This window comes from Odontomachus brunneus, unplaced genomic scaffold (genome assembly GCF_010583005.1).
Source record: "Odontomachus brunneus isolate Ranch 3 - 2012 unplaced genomic scaffold, Obru_v1 Obru_scaffold_073, whole genome shotgun sequence".
NCBI classification, from domain to species: Eukaryota; Metazoa; Arthropoda; class Insecta; order Hymenoptera; family Formicidae; genus Odontomachus; species Odontomachus brunneus.
Window position 1 is genome coordinate 1564301 of NW_022639523.1, and position 19655 is coordinate 1583955.

A 19655-nucleotide genomic window follows, 5' to 3' on the forward strand; every position below is an offset into this window, starting at 1 on the left:
TATATATATATATATATATATATATATATATATATATATATATATATATATAGGACGTAAGTATATAGGACACTAATCTATTAAAATTTTCACTAGCCTAAATAATCGGCCAATCAATAATCGAAATTAATCATTCGTCATACATACAAAGTCATAATTTCCTCAATTGATTAAATTAATTATTAATTAAACTCTGATGATGCTTGATTACATGATGCTGATTAATAATTACTTTCGTCAATTGATTACATTATTCGCAATTACATATATGACGATTAATTAATTTTGATGATCGATTTGCCGATTATTCCAGTCAAAGAAATTTTTGATCGATTAGCCGCAACACTGACTACACAGACAATCAAGTCTCACGAAATGCATCACTTGAATCATAATTCACTCGAATAAATGTTGCTCGCCAAACATCACATAGTGAGTCGCGCAAGGACACCGCGCGAACCCGGAAATGGAAGTATCGCGCCTCGTATTTCTCTATCTCCTCGCATCGCGTCGGCATTTTTAATTTAATTGCCGACTAACATCCGCGGCACATAGTTAAGCATTCTTATCGCGCGCGAAAAACATCCGTCCTATGAATATCAATTCAGTTAAAATGCCGTGGGGAAGAAGTGCGCGTGCCGGCTTCAACTGCCGACGCAAAAGCCACCTTATCATCCTCTCGCAGCGTCTGAGCAAATGTAATATCAATGAATATGATCTCGCAATAGGCGCGCGCGTGACACGAGTGAAAGATCGCTGAAAATTCCCCTAAAAATTTAATCCATTGCGACTGGCAGAGAGGAAGGAAGGGAGAAAAAGAGAAGGGGTAGGGTCGGTGCGACGGTGGAACCAAGAACACCCGGACTACATTAATTAGACCCACAATTACGGTAATGGGAGAGTTCGTGCGTTGCAATTATCGTAGCACCACGAAGGCAGTTAATTAAGAGAAATTCAATTAAGCTCTTTCGGCCGCGGGAGCGCGCGGGCGCGCATCCAGTGAGCGAACAAGAGAGAGAGACGCGCAGCGCAATGCGCTATAGGCGCGTGCGTGTCGCCCACGAAGCCGATTTTCCCGCGAAAAATCTCTTTTTTTTTGTCGCAGTTTCCTCCACGTACCAATGCGCAGCATCGTTAATTGCACGCCGATTCGATTGGCGTGACCCGCTTGTCGGACGCGGATTTTTTCCACCATTCTGACGAGGGAACGACGGAAAAAACGAGCAGTGATTCGCGGTGATTTTCGACGGATGTTCGAACGAACAAGCATCTTATTCTAGACAGCGAGAAGAAAAAATCGCAGAGTCAACCGGAAGATTCCGTGGCTCCGACTTCTTCCGATTCGCGTAACGTTGCGGGATTATCGGCAGCGGCGACTGTGTCGTAAATAACTTCGGACACGCAAGCAGCAAATGTTTGATCTTTTTTTCGGAATATGTGGGGAGAATCGACGAGCTCTGCCGAACTGGATCATATTGTTGTTAATAACGATGTATTAAATTCCACGGAACTCTATTTCGCGAAATAGTTTATTTGAAGATAAATTTGTGAAACCGAAAAAAAAGATACTGACTCGCGCATTATCAAACGTAAAAACTTTTAAAACGTGCCAACGATAGTTTAATTCTAACACAATTCCATTTTCCATTGTCTTCAAATTTTTTAAGTAGAAACGAGAAGAACTGCGGCGGAGCATGCGTTTTTAGTTCGATGGACAGGTATGCTGGTGAATAAGCTGTCACCACTACAAAAGCACGGAGATTTACCTCAATTTCTGGCTCTTTTCTGCTTTTCTCCTTTGAATCTCTCAGAATTAAAAAAAAATGCCTTCAAAAGTGAACACAGAATACATCCAAATGTATGTAAAAGCTGTCCGTAAAAAAACAATCTAATGCGAAGAAAGAAAGTACGGTCTGTAACCATATCGCAAATGTTTTGTTTAGCTAAATCTTTGTAGGCTTGTAGATTTCTTACTGTTTTAAATCTTGCTACTTAACGCGTTTGAACGTATTAAATTTATAAATTACATGTCTCAAACACACATATACGTGTTAAATAGCGTGATATAAAACCGCAGGAAAGAGCTTTGATCTCGTTCATGTTAAAAGTAACGAACTTGGACTTGCAATGTAATCGCGGTTCTTTGCGACCGCTAAACAGGATTATTCACGGGGAAGGATCTCGTTTGAAACAAGTTAGACGCCGAATTATCCTTCGGTCTTCGTTCCAAACGCAGGATGAACCCAGCCTTCTTGCTCAAACTATCCATTATTCTCAATTAAGGTGGTATTAAATTCTCCTTTCTTCCATTGCCGGATAAACTAACTATTGATTGACCCACTAATTGGCTCCGCTTTGTGCTGCAAAAAATAGGAAGGAAGAAAGAATAATTTAAACAAAGAAGATGAATTCACTGCCTACGTTTAAAACAAAGATCGAAGGATAATTCGGCGCGTATGACTTGTTTCAAACAACGAAATTCTGCCGTGAATAAATCTATTTGCATTCGAACTACGATTAGGTCGTACTTTCTTCACGTGAGATTGTCAATGCACGACATGAGAAATTTTTCATTACTGTCCAAATCGAATTACGTTAACATAAAAAATCCCTTGACCTTGGCTGTCCCTCGACTTATCTTTGCTATTAAAATTTCACGTTTCGAAGCGAGGAGGAACAATCGAGTCGTCAGCGCAAGCTCGATCAATTCTCTCGCCGAAGTCTAATCAATTGCACCAACAAGATTTCGGGTCTTAACAGATCTAACTACAAAATCGCGCATTTGTTATTGCAATTAAACTGAATTTACGGGCAATTCGAAACTCGCCGAGCGTTAAAACCAAGGGATACATGTCCCGGATGTCGGAGCAACCGCAAAACGAACCTAACAAACCGTTCATTCGTATCGCGTAATAGGGAATGTCATTCGCGACCGAGCCATCACAGAGTTGCTCCGCATAACTAATTTCGTCGTTTGCGAAAACACAAGCGTCAGCTTGCATTGGCATCGGAACGTGAACGTTACTACCTTAGATGGCCGGCACTTGCAGTGTAGCGCGAGCGAGTGCAGAACTGTGCGGACGTAAACGGTTTGTTAATAGCGAACGCGAAGCGGAACCATTTGTAATTTTACATACATTCGATAATAAGATACGGCTGCCAATACAAGATGAGCGCTGTGCTCCACGCGTGCCGGTGGGCTCGTGGTTAACGTAACATCGATGAGAATTGCACGCGACGGTATTAACTATTTGCAACACCTCCGATTTCGTCAAGAATCGAGCACATCCGCGCGAATTGGCGCGGAAGGCAACTCTTGGATTAATCGGCGAAAAAGTCACTTTTTCGATCGGTAGCCGCGACACACGAACGTCCAAAGCGCGCGATCGACTCGAAAAACACTGACGACGCGTGTGTATTCGCCGCGGAATGCTGCACGAGTCTTATCCCCGTCAATGCACACGAAAAGTTAGCGAGTTTCTTTAAATTTCTCCAATTTGCTCCTTCCGGCCCATTTTTTCTCGAATTTTCTCGGCATTGTCGAAAGTTTCGCGTGCGAGCTCACTCGCCGGGAATTTCTCGAATTAACTTTGCAGCGGGGAAACACTGAGCGCGTCTTCAACTTGTTTGCAGAAAGAAACATCCGACAATGCTACGAAAGAGCTAGAAGGGATCGTTTTTCTCGCAACTTCGCCGTCTCGTGGGCTCGTGTGAGGTCTGTTGAATCTTGCCATAAATTTTGCTTCTGAAGATCTCCCTGTTCCTTTTTTCCTCATACCGAGAGTCGCGGCTTTCTTGCTCGATTTATACATGAGCGAATCTCACGCTCTAGCTGGATCGTAATTAATTAACTTCCCACGCCGGGCGAAAGTCTGGATGTCATCTTACGCTGACAGGGGAGTGTAAACGTTGCTCCGTCGGACAGAGCTGTCTGGAGCAACGGTGATTGCTGAACTCATGACAGACACAAACGTCTTGTTAACGTCAAGCACATGACACGAGGCGCGCGCGGCGATATGCAACTTGACGAAGTCAGTTTGCACTGAGTTACGAGTGGAAAATATGGCACCTCGTCCTTCTCGTCCTCCTCCTTCTCCTCCATCCAGACGGATTCTGACGCGCATAAATACCGATTTCAAGCATCCTCCTGAAATCTGCATTCATCCCGACCGAGATTATTTCGGCCGCATATCTCAATTCTCAGTTCTTACATCAGGATATGAAATTTAATTAAACGCATAGGTGATCCCGTTTTAACAACGCGGAGAACCAAAGCTGCGCGGTGTCAGTTTTGCGTGAGTGAATTGCGTCTTGCGCAAAACAGCGTATTTGCTTGGAACGCGCGCGCGAATCCACCGCAATATTTCCTCTGATTAATTTTCGCAAACAAACGCGCTTCTTTGCGCGATCGCGCGACGATGTAAACGTCGTGTTATCGCGCAGACGGAAAGAAGAAGGAGAGCGGAGGTGATGCTCGAACGACCCGTTAATATAAGGCGTGACGTGAAATAAACAGTCGAACGATGGATGGGCGCTACGCCGTTGTCGTCGTTGTCGTCGGAAGAAAGAAGGAAAAGTGTGTCACGGCGCGGGAACTGCTTGGCAAGCCTCGCGAGCTGGTTCGTCGTCCGACGACCCGGCTGAATTAAGCGCGACGATGGAATACTAATTCCTCTGACATGCATCTCTAATCTCCGACGCCAAGCCCAGCTTTTATCCTCTTCACCGTGCACTTAAAACCCCTTTCTTCGTGACGATTAAATGCCATTACACCTGTACGTACATATATGCAGCGTGCGTGCATACGTGTGCAAATGTTGACTGTATGTGTGGGGATGGATAGCAGTATTACAATATCACTTCTGGCGGAACCAGTTCGCGCCAAGCTCAATTAGTGTAGAAGTTAATTAAATGGTCTTTTCAGTAGCACTTAACCGAATGCAAACCAAATGTAGTCGCACTTTTCGATAATTACAACGCATCCTGCGACTAATTTGTCACTCACCCGTGTTATATTTACGTAAACACAGATATTCTGTCTATTAAACACTGCAACAACTGTATCGCAATCATCTCCTAATAGGAACCATGCCGACATATCGCCGCGAGAAAAACGTGACGGAGTAGTTACGCGAAACCTTCACCCGACTGTCGTGTGTCGTTCCGCCTATTTTTCTCTCTCTCTCTCTCTCTCTCTCTCTCTCTCTCTCTCTCTCTGTGCCAATTCCGATGCCAATCTCCAAACACGTCAGTTTCGCTAAATTGCATTGGACTGCGCGTACAGCTCTATTCGTTCCGAGACGTATAACAGCGCGTGAAGTTTATTAGAGCATAAGCAATAGCATATACTCGATACATTCGTATTAAGAAATAATATCGGAGCGAAAACGCACCTGAAAATCCACGAAGAGGAGCACGCCTCAATTGCGGCCGCGGCAAGCGCGTCCGCAAAATCTCTCTGAGAAATACGAGAGATGAAACGGGAAATTTGAGGTATCTCGATACGGTGCGACATTTTCGACTCGATACGATACGATTTATTTCTCTTCAGCTCTAATTAAAGTACGACAAAAAGCGAGTGTTGTCAATGTGTCGACTGCCTATGGAATTTAGGCGTGCTCTTTGATTTTTGCTTAGTGGCCAACGTGGATCGGAGGCTCGTCGAGAAAAAGAAAATATAATTTATAGAGTAATTTTGCATAAAATGTATCTTATAGAAAAAGAGAGAGGGAGAAAGTAATTCTCTCTACAAAATATATTTCATAAGGTACAACAAGAAAAAGTACTTGAAAATTTACTTGTAAATTTATGAGATGTAAAGTTTATTTTTGTAAAATAAAGTTTACTCTTGTAGATAAACTTTATATCCTATAAATATATAAATTTTTAAGCATTTCTTTCTTTTTAGTGTATACACCAAGAGTTTTATAGTAGAAATTACCATATAGATTTGCAGCCAAAGAATGGATCAACATTATTCAGAAATTTATTATTCTTTTATTTATACTACGTATGTTATTTATATTTTAAGAGCTGTGAATTGAAAGATTTGCTATGTGTCTAGCGAAATTTCCTACGTTCCGTAACAAGATAAACCTTGTTGACAGTCTCTATTGCCGCACTACTAGAAACGTAGTGAAATTGAATAGAATTGAATAGAATTTATATGAAAAGAAACCGTAACACTGTGCCTGTATACTCTCTATAGAGATCGAATGCAACGAATACGATAAATTCCGCGAAATCATAGCGGTACATTCGCGTTGGTTGAATATAGACTCTGCAGAGGTCGACCCAACGAGCGATCGACCCTCGGCGTATCTAATACAGCCGTGATTAAGCGCTCTCGGCTCTCGTGACTTTGAATCTTCAGCGAGTGTTGCAGTTGCCCCGTGTGTTGATTAGACTCTTAATTCCGTTAATGAAGCACAAGCGCTAACGCATCGCGACCCACGTTAATCCATTAGCGCGATATCTCACGACGTGGCTGGCTTACTTCGACAATGGCGAAGCCACGCGATGCCGCAAGTTAAATTCCAAGTTGCCGGGGCGATCTTAGCTCGTCGTGGAAGCGACTCGGTTCGTCTCTAACCGCGCGGCTAATTAATCCGAAGTTAATGGACGCCCATCCAGCGCGACGCCTCGGCCGTCTCCTCCCGTCTGGGGAGCAGATACCGAGTTATTCGACTTGGTAGGCACGAGTCGCACGGGGAAATCGTTGACGGCGAATTCCGTCTATTTTCGGTCGGTGATTTCCGGTATTTCGTGGCGAATGTTCGTCTTCGCTCGGCGGCGCGAGATATCGGCGAGGTTACATGGGAAAAATCGATTCGGCCTGTCGCGCTCGTTGCCGTGGAAAATTCATCGTAGTGTAAAGTAGTTATGCACTCGCGTGTAGTCAGACTTGGGTGAGAGGCAGCGGAATCGTTGTAGCGCGGAATAATAGCCGGGTGTTCGATGTGCTTCGCGAGACCTCTCTAAACGTGTACACGTGTTAGAAATGCATAGAGCAAATATTCACACGGAGCTAATATTCTTGCCGGGAACCACTACATACACACGCACGCACGCACGCACATATATACACTTATAATGGCGACATTCTTGAGATAAAAGGAACAGAGTCCTTTATATCAGCTTCAGATCGATCCTATCTTAAGAATGTGCACATTGAAAGTAGATATCGTATTGAAGTTTAATATCAGTCTCGATGCCTCTTCGATCGTCGATTTGAAGTATGATTATTTAATCGTCTTCTCAGTGATAGATAATGCAAGTTGCGGAGAATATTTATCTGACCTCCTCTCCTTACATTCGGCCGCGAGTCCAGAAGTCGAAGCATTAAGCATAAATTATTGCGAGCGTCACTTGTTGATCGCAGGGCTGCAAATAGGCCGCGCGGTTCAACAAAATTTGCGTTGCTAATGCATTTTAATCGATCGCCGACGGAACGTAATGATTGAGAAATTAATTAAGCTAGCCCATTCGGCCGAAACATTCCCAGCGCGCGTGTCGCAGAGAGAAACGTTTCCCCTTGGCTGCAATTCCCAACCGACTCAATAATAAAAGAGCACACGTTTCCCTTTGGCACTTCCATGTCTTTTTCTTTATCGTATTCCCGCCGATAACCCTCAGAAATAATTAGCCATCAACCTGAAAAGTCCTGCTCGTCTCTCTTGAGACTTGACGGGTGCGCTTTCACGTTTCGCTGAAAAAGGTAACGAGCGAGAAGAGAGAGAGAGAAAGCGCAGAGGCTTCTCGTTGGGACTATAGCAGCTCAGAGATCCTAGTTGAAAATCCGGTCGGTACCGAGAAGCCTGCTGGCTCCAGAAAACTAGTCCCAAGGTGCTCACGACTTTTCAAATCAAAGAGATCATTATGAAACTGTTTACGATCGGAAAAACGCGACTTCGGGCTACTATTTGGGCTGGACTATTAAAGTAAAAGTATCAGTGTCTGGACATTAATAACATTAGCATCTAACTCTAGACATTCGTGTTGTTTTTTTTAGTCTTTAGATACAAATTAAACTTTCACTACAGAATATGGCAAAATGGTAGAGGAATTTGGTACTCAGTTTGATAAGTCGGACTAACTTTCGCGATGGAACAAGCAATCTTCCTCTTCAATCACGAGATGAGAGCTTCTTCTGATTGGAATCAACTTTCCATTCGCTCGCGAGATGTCGAGAATTTTTCGCACCGACCGTTGCGAGCATCTCTAATAGAGACGGCCATCAAAAAATGAAACAATACCGATCAGAAAGCTCTCAGCGCTGCCGCGATAGCACAGACTCGCGGAGAGACAGGCACGCCGGAGTAAAGCCGAATCGCCGCGTTCCGACAATTCCATCGACGTTATAGAGAAGCCCGATGAGAAAAGGGACGACGAAACCGCGGCGGAAACGCGTCGCTGTTTGAGTTCCAATTTGCGTTTAATAATTGCATTCGATTAATATTCATTGGAATGCAAAGCGGTCCAGCGATGAAGCGGTGAATCCAACGAGCACGGCTCGCTCGCTCGCTCGCACGCGCGTAAAAGGAAATGGAAGTCAACGAGAAAGCGGTTTTCGCCAACTTTCGGCATTGTCCGACGGAGTGTAGATAATAAATTGGGATAGAGACGTCGTGTCTCCACCGTCGCGCGCTTTACGGATGATAATGGCTTCGGCGACGGCACGGGATATCTGTCGCGACTTATTTATGCGGGACACTCTCCACCGCGAGGACACGTCGATCCGGCTTTCCTCGCCACGGCTTTCCTGAAGCGTCGAAGGCCGACGGAGGTGCATTCACCCCGGATGCGCGTCGCGAATTCGTGTCGAACATATCTGCGAGCGTATATCCTCCAGTGAACGCCGCAACTTTTCCTCCGCGCGAATTCCTCCCCCGAATTTCCAACGTTGCGCGCATCTCGGCGATTAAGCCCGGAATTAAGATTCTGCGTTAGGGGTGAACTTTAATTACCGGAGAGCGATCTTTTGTTACCTGTTTGCACCTCCGAGTGTTTATCTCGCGAAAAATATGACTCTGAACAAGTCGATAATTATGTTGCGATTGGAAATTTTGCGAGGGGAACTCCTCAAGCTCGATGCGAGTGCGAGTTGTTTATTAATGAGCTTATTTGCGAAAATTTCATCAGAGAAAGTTTTATACGCGATGGTGGTGAACGGTGTAGCGATCGCGTGGAAATAGAATTCGCGGTTACAATACGCACTACAAAAGACGATGACACGAGCACAAACGTTTTCTCAAGAAAAGTAAAAATAACGAAACGGATGTGAATCGCTCCGTACTCGAATGAAGTTCGATCTTAGACATTCTCTCTCTCTCTTATCCCCCTCTCTCTCTCTCTCTCTCTCTCCCCTCTGTCTGTCTGGAATCTTATCTTTGAGAACGCGTGCACCTGCTGGCACATACTCACACATACACACACATGCATACACGTATATGGACACATACACGAATGCGCGGGGAATTGTGAATACGCCCCGAGAGAGCAAGGACTATTTCTGGCGTCGCGATCCTACGAAACAAAAGGAATTTACAATGAGCGAGTTCTGTGTTCGGCGCCAAAGCTGCAATCGTAAATCGAAAACTTTCGTCCTTCCCTCTACATCTCCCTCTAGAATCTCGCCCGCTTCTTCGCGCGACACCAACTTCGCTCGCGCGTTACGTCCTGGAAACGGTCGATCTCTTAGCTTGTAGAAACAGGACGAAACTGATCAGGCTCCGTACGAGAGTCCTAGACACGAACGGAGGGAAGATTATCCCTCGCGATCCTGAGGGATTAGCAATTTCACACCGCCGGACAACGGGTCTCTATTTTTCTGGGTCAGTGGGAACAGCGCGATACAGATCAGACGCGAAAACTTGGCAGACGTGGGCGGAATATCGCGTGAACCCGCGAGGGATTAGGCACTTTCTTGTACTTCTTTTCCGTAGTTTCGCGCGAGAGATATTGGCGTAACGAATCGGATGCGTTTCGCGGGCGCGAACGAGGAACTCGCGCTTCCGATTACTCCAAGAGCGAGTACTACGCGGGCTTCATCCAGTTCAACGTAGCGCGATACAAATCGGACGTGATCAGACGTCCAGTGATCCGAATAGTGAAAGAATCGCGTGGATTCAAGGGATTAATCGATCGACACTCTCCCGCTGTCAGAAAACGGACGTCCCGTAGCTCTCCGGGTCAATCGGCCTGAAAGCCAGTGGAAAAACCACGAAATATATCAGGCACCACCGGGTTTCCTGTACAAGTGAAAAAAAAAAACAAAAAACACGCGAAACTGTAAATCTCTCGCGTAATCCGCATATCCGACCGACGATCCGGACGCGTATACACTCTTCGCATGTCGCGTGGACAATAGGAAAGCCACAAAATATAGATCAGACATGACAACCGGCTAGCACGAATGAAACACACATCGTGTTGATCTCAGAAAGATTAAGAAAACTGTCTCCCTCGTAGCTGCTTTGTTTCTTACTAACAGAAACGTCAAGCCGGACAACGCGATCGAGCAGAGGAACAAACGCTTCGCGGATCTACGAGCACACACTCGCACTCACAATGAACAAGTCCCTGTACCTTTCTGTGTCAAGCTGATCCAATTCGGCGACTTTTCACCGATTCGGGACAAGCCTCCACCGATCTCTTCTTCTTGCCTCGTGACTCTCCAACGTCTCGTTAGCCCCGGTCGACGATCCAACGTTCGCGAGACGCTCGTCAAGAGCGAGTGTGTCCCGTTATCCTTCCATCGATCATGAACTCCGGGTTCACGGTTCGACTCGGAGGTTATTGCGCGAACGATGCATCACCCGCGTGGCTCAGCTCGCGCAGCCGGTAGTGCGAATGCAGTCGACGCAGCTGCGAGTACGCGACGCAATGACGCGAAATAGACGTGCGTCGCGACGCCAAACGGACAGACACGCACGCGGTTACGTACGTTGCCGAGCGACGGCGGAAGGCGAACTGGACCGAGCGCCGGAGACTGCCCTGTTCAGTCGCTGCGTGTACGGTCTGGCGGCCGCTTACGCCGGCGACGAGAACGGCCACCACGACGACGACGACGCCGACGCCGACGCCGTTCGTAGCAACCATGACGCGACGCGGAAGCCGCCGCCGGAGCGCCCTCATCTCCCACCCTCCGCGGCTCCTCGTTTCATCCCGTTTCAACCACCGCCGCCGCCCTCGCTCTCTCGACCGCTCGCTGGAGCAACCCCCACTACTCTATCGATCCTACGGGAGAGGCCCTCTGGTGCGTCCGTTCCATTTGCCTCGTTCGAGCGGAGACTGCGAATCGCACTCGTAGCGCCTGGTCGCGTCGTGATCGCGAAAGTCGAGAAGGATCGCGAGGCCTCGAGAAGAGACACTCCGTCGACGGGCTCAGCACCTAGCGGGATCCTTCCTGCGAGATGCGGGGGAAACACTGGATCATTAATGAATCGATCCTCGTTTTATCGGCAGGTATAAACGTGCTCTCGAGAGAGAGTTGGCCAGAGAGAGAGAGAGAGAGAGAAAGAATGGCGAGCTAACGCGTCGGAAGTGGATTAAGTGTCAACGTTGCGACCGGCAACGACGTATTCTCGTTAGCGTGATTGGGAACGGAGGGATTCGAATGATACGAGTAGGTAGGACGCAGTAACTTCTCGAAAAGCGTCAGTTCGTGGTGTTTTTTAAATAGGAGCAAAAGGAAACGCGATACATCCAAGAAATGCAAACGGCAAGCAATACCAAAGATTATGTCGAATGCGTTATATTAAAGTTCTTGAAGAACAATCCTTCTATTCAGCACAAAAGAGCTTGTTTTAGAATTACGTTCGGCGATATACCAGCAAAATTTGCCGCAATATTCATAAAGGTTCAGAGAGTCGTTGGGTTCAAATTTCTATTGTCGGGATGCAGATTTTCTCCCTCAATAAGGAATTTTTAACCCGAGGGTTCACGGAACCCTGAGTGGTCATTGAATGTGTTTCAGGAATCTGCTAATTTGAATGAAGAAGCAATATCAAATCTTTGTCAATTTTATGCGAAAATATTAGAGTAACAACAAATTTTTTGTAAACTTGAAGCACACAAAATTGTGACTGAAATTACTGTATAAAAAGTCTGTACAAAAAATTAATATTTAAAAATTTTACGTACATTCGACTCTTTCACTGGAAAATTATTGTAATTATTTGAATGTTTCTTTTTTTATATCGTATTAGCTTAAATTACCCGGCGCTACCCGAGTTATCACAAAATATCAAGGGGATGAAATCAGAGGGAAAAGATGGATGGAGTATCCAAGTTTTATGGTAGTTTATATTTTCCGCAGGGAGTCCAAAAAAACATTGTAAAAAGAAATATAATTTTACTGTAATATTTTCCCCGTGCGTCTATATTTCAAACGTATTGTCTTGTTGCTTAACGCAGAAACCCTTACATTACTAGATCATAAATTCGTTTTTCTTTTTCCTTTTATCGCGAGAGTTTCCCGCCGGTTTTATTAGATTGGCGAAGGAGTTTATGGTGCGCATAAGCACCCTTGCTCTCCATAGAAATACTGACCAGCCATAATAGATACATCTGAGCACGTTTCCCCGCGCGAGGGGAAAGCGAAAGTAACCCTTGAAGCTTCCTGCCGCACGTCGTGGCGGATTTTCCGGTTATACGCTCGCGAGAGAGTCGCGGAATCTGATCGATTCACTGCCGTGTCGTCGCGCGACAGCCGTTTTCCGATTACGCGAGAGAAGCCTAAGCGCACGGTATGTGCACATCGATCCCTATATTCACACCATATACGGCATTACTACCGCTACCGTGCGGTAGTTGCTTGATTTCCATTACATGTTTACATTAAGCACGAGCCCTGTGTTAAGCAAATTAAACTAGGCCATCGCGCACTTAACGTTAAACGCGGTATTTTATGACGATGTAGATACAGAGGAATTAATTAAGGAATCCGTGCCAGAATCGCATGCAGAATTACGAATTCGTAATCATTATTTTACGATGTTAACCAGTTATTAGAATAAGTACGCGAATACTTTATATTTCGCGTTGCATCAAACGATATCGATGTAGTCTGCTAAAGTTGCGTGTGTGTGTGTGTGTGTGTGTGTGTGTATGTGCGTGATACATTTTGCAATTAATTCTTTAATTTTGTGGCCGCTTTGAACAGCGCGTGCACGTCATTTTAGCGAGTTAATGTATCGCAATGGCCGTCGGTAAATGAGTAATAACGAAATCTTGGCAGTAAAATAAATTCTCAAATGCATCGCGGCCATAGCGGAAAGAGGAGCAATCTTGGCGACCGGTGTAGAAAGTAAAGAAATGAGATTAAAGCAGCAAGAGAATTTGCAATATTATTTTTAGCACGTATTTAGGTAATACCAAGGCTAGTTTCGCGGTGGAATACATTTCAGAATATATCGTTACGGCTGAAAGAAATTTCGAGCTTAGCCAGGAATAGTAAAAAGCGAACTAAAAAGGGTGAAGTTAACGCTTTGATTCAAGGTAGTGCGCATTTGACGTCGACGGAATCTCTGCGGCCAGGAATAAATTTCAAAATATAACATTACCAACTGAAGGAAATCGCGACTCGGGCAAAAAAAATGAAGAAGAGGAGGAAGTAGAAGAGAAAAAGGACCTCTGAGAGGCGGAGTTAAGTCTCGACGCGCGAACTCGCGATATTATTTCCATAAGTCTCGCGCGTTCGACGCTAACGGACGCTTCGCGGCGGAGTAAATTCCGGAATATATCGTTTTCAACCGAAAGAAATCGCGAGTTACAAAAGGAGTGGGAACTCGAAACGTAAAGCCCGCGCGCGAATTTCCGATATTATTTTCCGAAGGAACGCGCATTCGACGCTAACGGGAGCTTCGCGCCAAAGTAAATTCCCAGGTATATCGCGCGACCAGCAAGAAAAGCCGGAAATAAAACGCCAGAATTTCCACTAATTCGGCAGATTTCCAGTATAGCCCGCCTCGAAGAAGTACAATTTCCCAGCACGACCCGAGATATGGGAGGCATGATCGAAGCTATTTCTCGAAGCGCCCGACAGTGCGTCCTGAATCTGTCAAAAACCATAATTCACCATAAACGATCGTGACGTGCTGTAAAATCGCGCATGGCACATAAAAATCCCAAAATCGCAGAATAGCGCTTAAGAAAGCGAGTCTCGGCGCTTTTCCTTCTCGTTCCCTTTGTATGTGCGAAATTATTTCCACCGAAATCTCACCCGATACACGCCGAGACGTTTCGCCCGCCACGAATTGCATCGCATTAAATTATTCTCTTAGGCTAAAAAAGCATTTGGGCAATATTCGGAAATTTATTTAAATAAATGCTAAATAAATATATTTGAATTTTACACATGTATTACTTCTTTTTTTAATAACATGAAACGAATGTATTTTAACAAAAAAAAATATTTAATTTTTTCTTTAAAATTAACAAAAGAATTGCTTGAAAATAAAAATTTTTGTTCGCAAGAGACTGCAGCTACTATTTTAGAAACACTTTTCATTATTTTGGTTGCTATTGCACAGACGTAAATCATGCAAACGAGGGGAGCATACAAGAATTGCAAGCAATAAATGCTGTACCGTCATCTTTGCAAAGAATAATTATAAATTATTTTTTTAATTAATATATTGTTCAATTACATATGTAATATTGAAATATATTTATTTAGTAGTTTTCTTTAAATAAATCCCCGAATGTTGTCGCTTTTTTGGCCTGAAAAAATAATTGGCTCCCTTAAAACGGAATGGAGGAGACAGAGTTTTTGGCCTTTCCGAGACACCGCGCGAACTCTCTTCTCCTAATGGATTTCCGAGAGCGGGAAAAATAATTATCAACGATAACGGCAGTCTCTCTCGCGTGCACGAGCGAGCGGCGAGCATAAATTTTGCATTTCGCATTGTGGTCGGTCGTAACGGGGTGGAACGTCACGCGGAATAAAGCAGTTTTCAAGTAGTGCGGAGTCGCAGAAGTATAATTACAAGGTTTGAGATTTCATGTTTATCACCGCGCGTGAAAATGGGAGAACTTTCTCACGCAGTAGCTCCCCCAGTTTTCCCGGACTGTTCGTCGAGAGGAGCCGAAGTAGCGACCTAAAAGATTAAACTGCTTCTTAGCGTGCGTCGTTCGGCTCAGAGAGAGAGAGAGAGAGAGAGAGAGAGAGATATAGAGAGAGAGAGAAGGGGAGGGAGAGGAAAAGGGGGAGGATAAAAAAAGAAAGAGGAGGGAGACGAGGTAGGAGGAAAGAGAAAACTGCATCTAGACTTAACCGAGTTTTGCGGTCGACATTGTTGCCAGTGACAGAGTTTTCGATACTATACCATCACCGATGTGGAGTACGGCTCGTGCGCTGCGAAATTTTTATCACGGTTCTGGCTGTCACAAAATGACGCTGTCGAGCACGTCAGTTAAACGTAAGATTTTCAGAGAGAAATCGACCGAGAAGAGTTTGAAGAGTTTGGAGAGAGCGCTAATGGATATCTTGCATGTTCAAAATATACACCGTACGTGTTGTTTTCTTTTCGCGAGATTTTGCCGACGATTACTGACACTCCCGCAGTTTTCACAAGTTTCCCCTAGCACGATATTGGCACGAGTCAACCTGTCGATATGTCACAGTTGAGTACTTTAATACCATCGAACCCGGCGGATTATCGCGCACTAAAGAAAAAAATAAATAAAATATCGCTGAGAAAGGTCGCCGCGTATTTCGTGTATCCGCGCTGTACATCTCTCTCTCTCTCTCCCTTCTTTCTCGTTTTAAATTTAACAGCGTGTCGCTTTTGTTCATACTTGAAAAGGCATCAATGCGCTATTTGATAATTTCTATGGGAGAGCATTATCCCGCAACGACACATCAGACACGAAATCATTAATTTCAAACACACGGAATATTTTTTCAAATTCGCGCAACATTTGTAAACATGTTTATTTGATATCTCGCTTTCCTGATTGTTGTTGGCAGGTAATTATGAAGATAAAGCATCGATTATAAAAACATTTAACATCTTAATATATGTTTATTATTTGTTGATAATTATTGTTTGTTGTATAATCCGGTATTATTAAAATGTTGCGGACAGTTCTGCAGATGCGATTAATCTCGCCAAAGCAAACAAGAAGCGTTGATTCCCACGGGTGTTATTCCATTTTTGTACCACAAATAAAATTTCGTAACGCGGCAAATATTCGCGTACGCAAACACTGCATATTTTTCGTTACATGTACCTGCACGCTATAATGTATTAATGAATGCAAGCGGAGGCTCGTTGAATTCCGCGGGACGTTGTAATGTTACCCTTAAAATTCGCGCGAGAGTGCAATTTCTGGGAGATCGCGGGAAAGTGCTATCGCGTTCGTTACGTAGTCGCGGAAAGTGCAGATTGTTATAGGACGACTAGACACAGCCGGCCGGCCCCGAAACACGCGCGTTACACTCTCTCTAACTCGATTCGCGTAATTATCGCTTATTGGATGAGCGAGCGAAGTTCAAAAACCATTTGCCGCAAAAAAAAGCACTCTTGAAGTCGTCGATACGCAGCACGGCGAATTGCACGCCGCTAACGCGCGCCTTTTACATCGCGGAAATGAAAATGGCAACTCCAAAGCCGCCGCCAAGTTCCAGTTACGCAACTTCGATGGTATCGATGATGCATATGGCGCGGCGCGCAACTCACCGTGGAGAGATTAACTGAACTGTTAAAAGCAAACTCCATTAAACATTATTTCGCGAAGTACGCGCGATAAGGGGCAGAAATATTGCTCATTTCCGCTTTATCCTATAAATTAAAGATTAAAGCGGAGCCCAATGAAGCGCGTCGTTCGTGAAAACGAAATCGAGCACAATAAGAGGAAACAGCTTGAGCAGGAGAGAAAAAAGGCCGGGAGCCAAACGTTACCAACGAGGAATTAAGACCCGATGTATAATAAAAATACGACCCAATCGTACGCGTATCGATTCAATAGCGTTTCGATTTCAAATGAGAGAAAGAGAGAGAGAGAGAGAGAGAGAGAGAGAGAGAGAGAGACATTTGTTTCTTTTTTTCATTTCTTCTTCTTCCCATCCTGCTTATCGTGATTGGCCACGTTATATTGACCTGTCGGATCTGTCGTATGAGAAGACAAACATATGTCTATGCGACCCTTATGCGGATCTCTCCTTATCTCCGCCAAGCCGCTGCGCAGAAGTAGAAAGTATGGTCGATGGCTGATACAATCACCCTCGTAAAATTTCGGCTTGGCTGCTTGAATGCCAATAAATCTAAAAAAATCGCGACAGAAAGGATATGGTCCGAAGATTTTGGAAGGGCTTCGTCAAGTGAAAAAAGGACGGTAATGTGGCCAGGAGGACACGCCCTAGAGCCGAGGACACGCGCTTCTCGCCCTAAATTACGTCGGTATACGGTATAGTCGGGACGTCGTCGAAGGTACGCGCTAAAATATTTTTTAAGAGCGAGTTTAAGACCACGTGGGAAAATATCGAGTCAATGAATTAAATGTATCGTGAAATTATACGTTTCATCAGTCCTCTCCGTCGCATCACGTAACACTCGATGTAACGCCGCGCGAGAGGAAAATATGCAAATGACATCGTCCATTAATAAAAGAACAAGAAAACCACGGGATAAAAGACGTACCTACCTCCTCAACTTCGTGCAAAATGATAAAAAGGCGATTTGCTTATATCTTCTCAAACTATCGATCCGCATAATTGCTGTCTTCATAATTAATGTACGTATACGGGGTGTATCGTCATCTCTGGAGGTTCATCGGTTATCGACTTTTAATATCGTTCGATTACGACCCAGCTTTTTCTCGGGGAGAATTTGTGTCGGAGTATTTTAATCTTCGACATTATAAGAGTCCTCTCGTTAAGGTGCAGATTAATGAACGACGGAATCCTACTCCCGGTTCTCTTTCTTCATCGCGTCCGTAACTCGATTCGTAACAACTTACGAATTTTTTAACAGTGTTAACGCCCCAACTTCCGTTTTATATTTATTATGTACTGATTTACAACACGCTACTCTCTTCTCTTGAAGCTTCTTTTTAGCAAATGCATACTTCAGGGAAAACAAAGTTTGGTTGGATTAACCAAACGTCTGCTGAAATATGAACGAAGAGGTTCCGCTTAAAGTTATCAGAATTCAACAAGATTTCTAGTTAACTTGAACAGTTGCAAGTTCTGATTAACTAGAAATCTCGTGACAACTTGAACAAAATTCTAATAATTTCAAGCGGAATTTCTAGTTCGTTCATATTTCACCAAACATTTGGTTAATCCAACTAAGATTTTTTCCCATGTTCCTATTAATATATGAAGACAAGTAAACTCCTAAATATCGCAATAATTAATGATTCTACGGTGAAACAGCTATACAAATGCGTAATAATCCTCGCGACTTTTGTAAGCTCGTCAAACTCTACAAAAAGCTGTAAGTTTTAATAAAATATTACTAAGGCCAAGGAGGCGCCCGATGACGACGCGGCATCCCGTGTACGTGTACGTCCCTTCCATCAATCGCCATGTCCTTACTTCGTTGCACGCGAATAAGAAAGGCAACACAGCGCGAAGAGAGCGCACACAACAGGGTGAACGACCGCAGTAAAAAATGACAGCGTAAGCGGCGAGGTCGCTTGACTTTTGTCCCGGAGTCACCCCGGAGTTCCCTCCCCAGCCACCCCTCGTCCCGACTCGCTCGTGAATTTATGCCGCGAACGCCCGGTATTTACGACGGGTCATTTCGCGAAGAAAGGAAAGGAATGTAGCAGGCGGCGAATTAGGGAGAAGGCAGCGTCGCGTCGGAGTAGTGCGAGATGCAAAACTTACACTTTAGCGTTCGGGCGCTTCGTTAGCAGTGACGGCGGCGGCGGCGACGTGATGCAAATTGCAGCCGCGTGCACTCGCGCGTCGAAAAGCTCACGGTACAAATGAAATTTGTAAGCCACGATAAATCTCGCAGCAATGTGTCCATTAAGAATTATAAGGGGTCCGCGCCGGCGGTGCAGCGAGCCCTACGAAATCCCGCGAAACGCTTCGCGGTTTTACGACGCGACGCGCGACGAGTCTCTGCTGCGCTGCAAGTATTAACGCGAGAATTTCCAGATGACGATAGTCCGCGTGTGCGCATCGTAACCCACGACGTCGGGATGAAATGCCGCGCGCGGTTTCAACGGAAAAAGGGAGAAGCGCAGGCAAATTTATTAATTCATCTGTCACTCCCTTAGAGAGGTAGAGCGAACTCTTGGTATATTGTCAATAATGTTCGTCGCGAGTATATACGCGGAAATAGCGGTAAAAGCTTCTGTTGAAGATATCGGGAGAGGAGTTAGTTCCGGAGAAACGTTTCTCGAATTGATGGCGAGCGGGTGGGGGGCGGAAGGGGGAGTCTTACCTTCGCTGCCTTTGAAAGTGGATTCTAACGGAACGGAAGTCTATCGATTTCATTGCTTATCTTGACTTTTAGAACCTGCTGAGCAAGTCCAGTCACACATCTCGCGCCGTATCTCGTCGTCTCGATCTTTGTGCGCCGCGGGCGCGCTTTTATTATTCCTTCAGCCCGAGTAAAAAAGTTTACAGCACCGGACCGCACCTCTGGGCGCCTACAGCGCAGAACCAGCGAAACCACCCCTCCTCCCCCCCCCCC

At 44.9% G+C, this 19655-nt stretch overlaps 1 protein-coding gene and 1 long non-coding RNA gene across 9 annotated transcripts in view; one reads left to right on the top strand and one right to left on the bottom strand.

The window, feature by feature from the left end:
* LOC116847068 (glutamate receptor ionotropic, kainate 2) overlaps positions 1-19655 on the bottom strand; it is a 330836-nt gene that overhangs the window by 243917 nt on the left and 67264 nt on the right. For 5 of the 8 annotated variants that reach the window (XR_004378653.1, XM_032821666.1, XM_032821659.1 and 2 more), the window contains exon 1: positions 10588-11025. The exons of the other annotated variants lie outside the window; for them this stretch is intronic. The gene's annotated coding sequence lies outside the window, so the exon portion shown is untranslated. Of the gene's footprint in view, positions 1-10587; positions 11026-19655 lie in introns of those variants that run through there. 8 annotated transcript variants of the gene reach the window in all.
* LOC116847075 overlaps positions 1-19655 on the top strand; it is a 173236-nt gene that overhangs the window by 115272 nt on the left and 38309 nt on the right. The window lies entirely within an intron of this gene.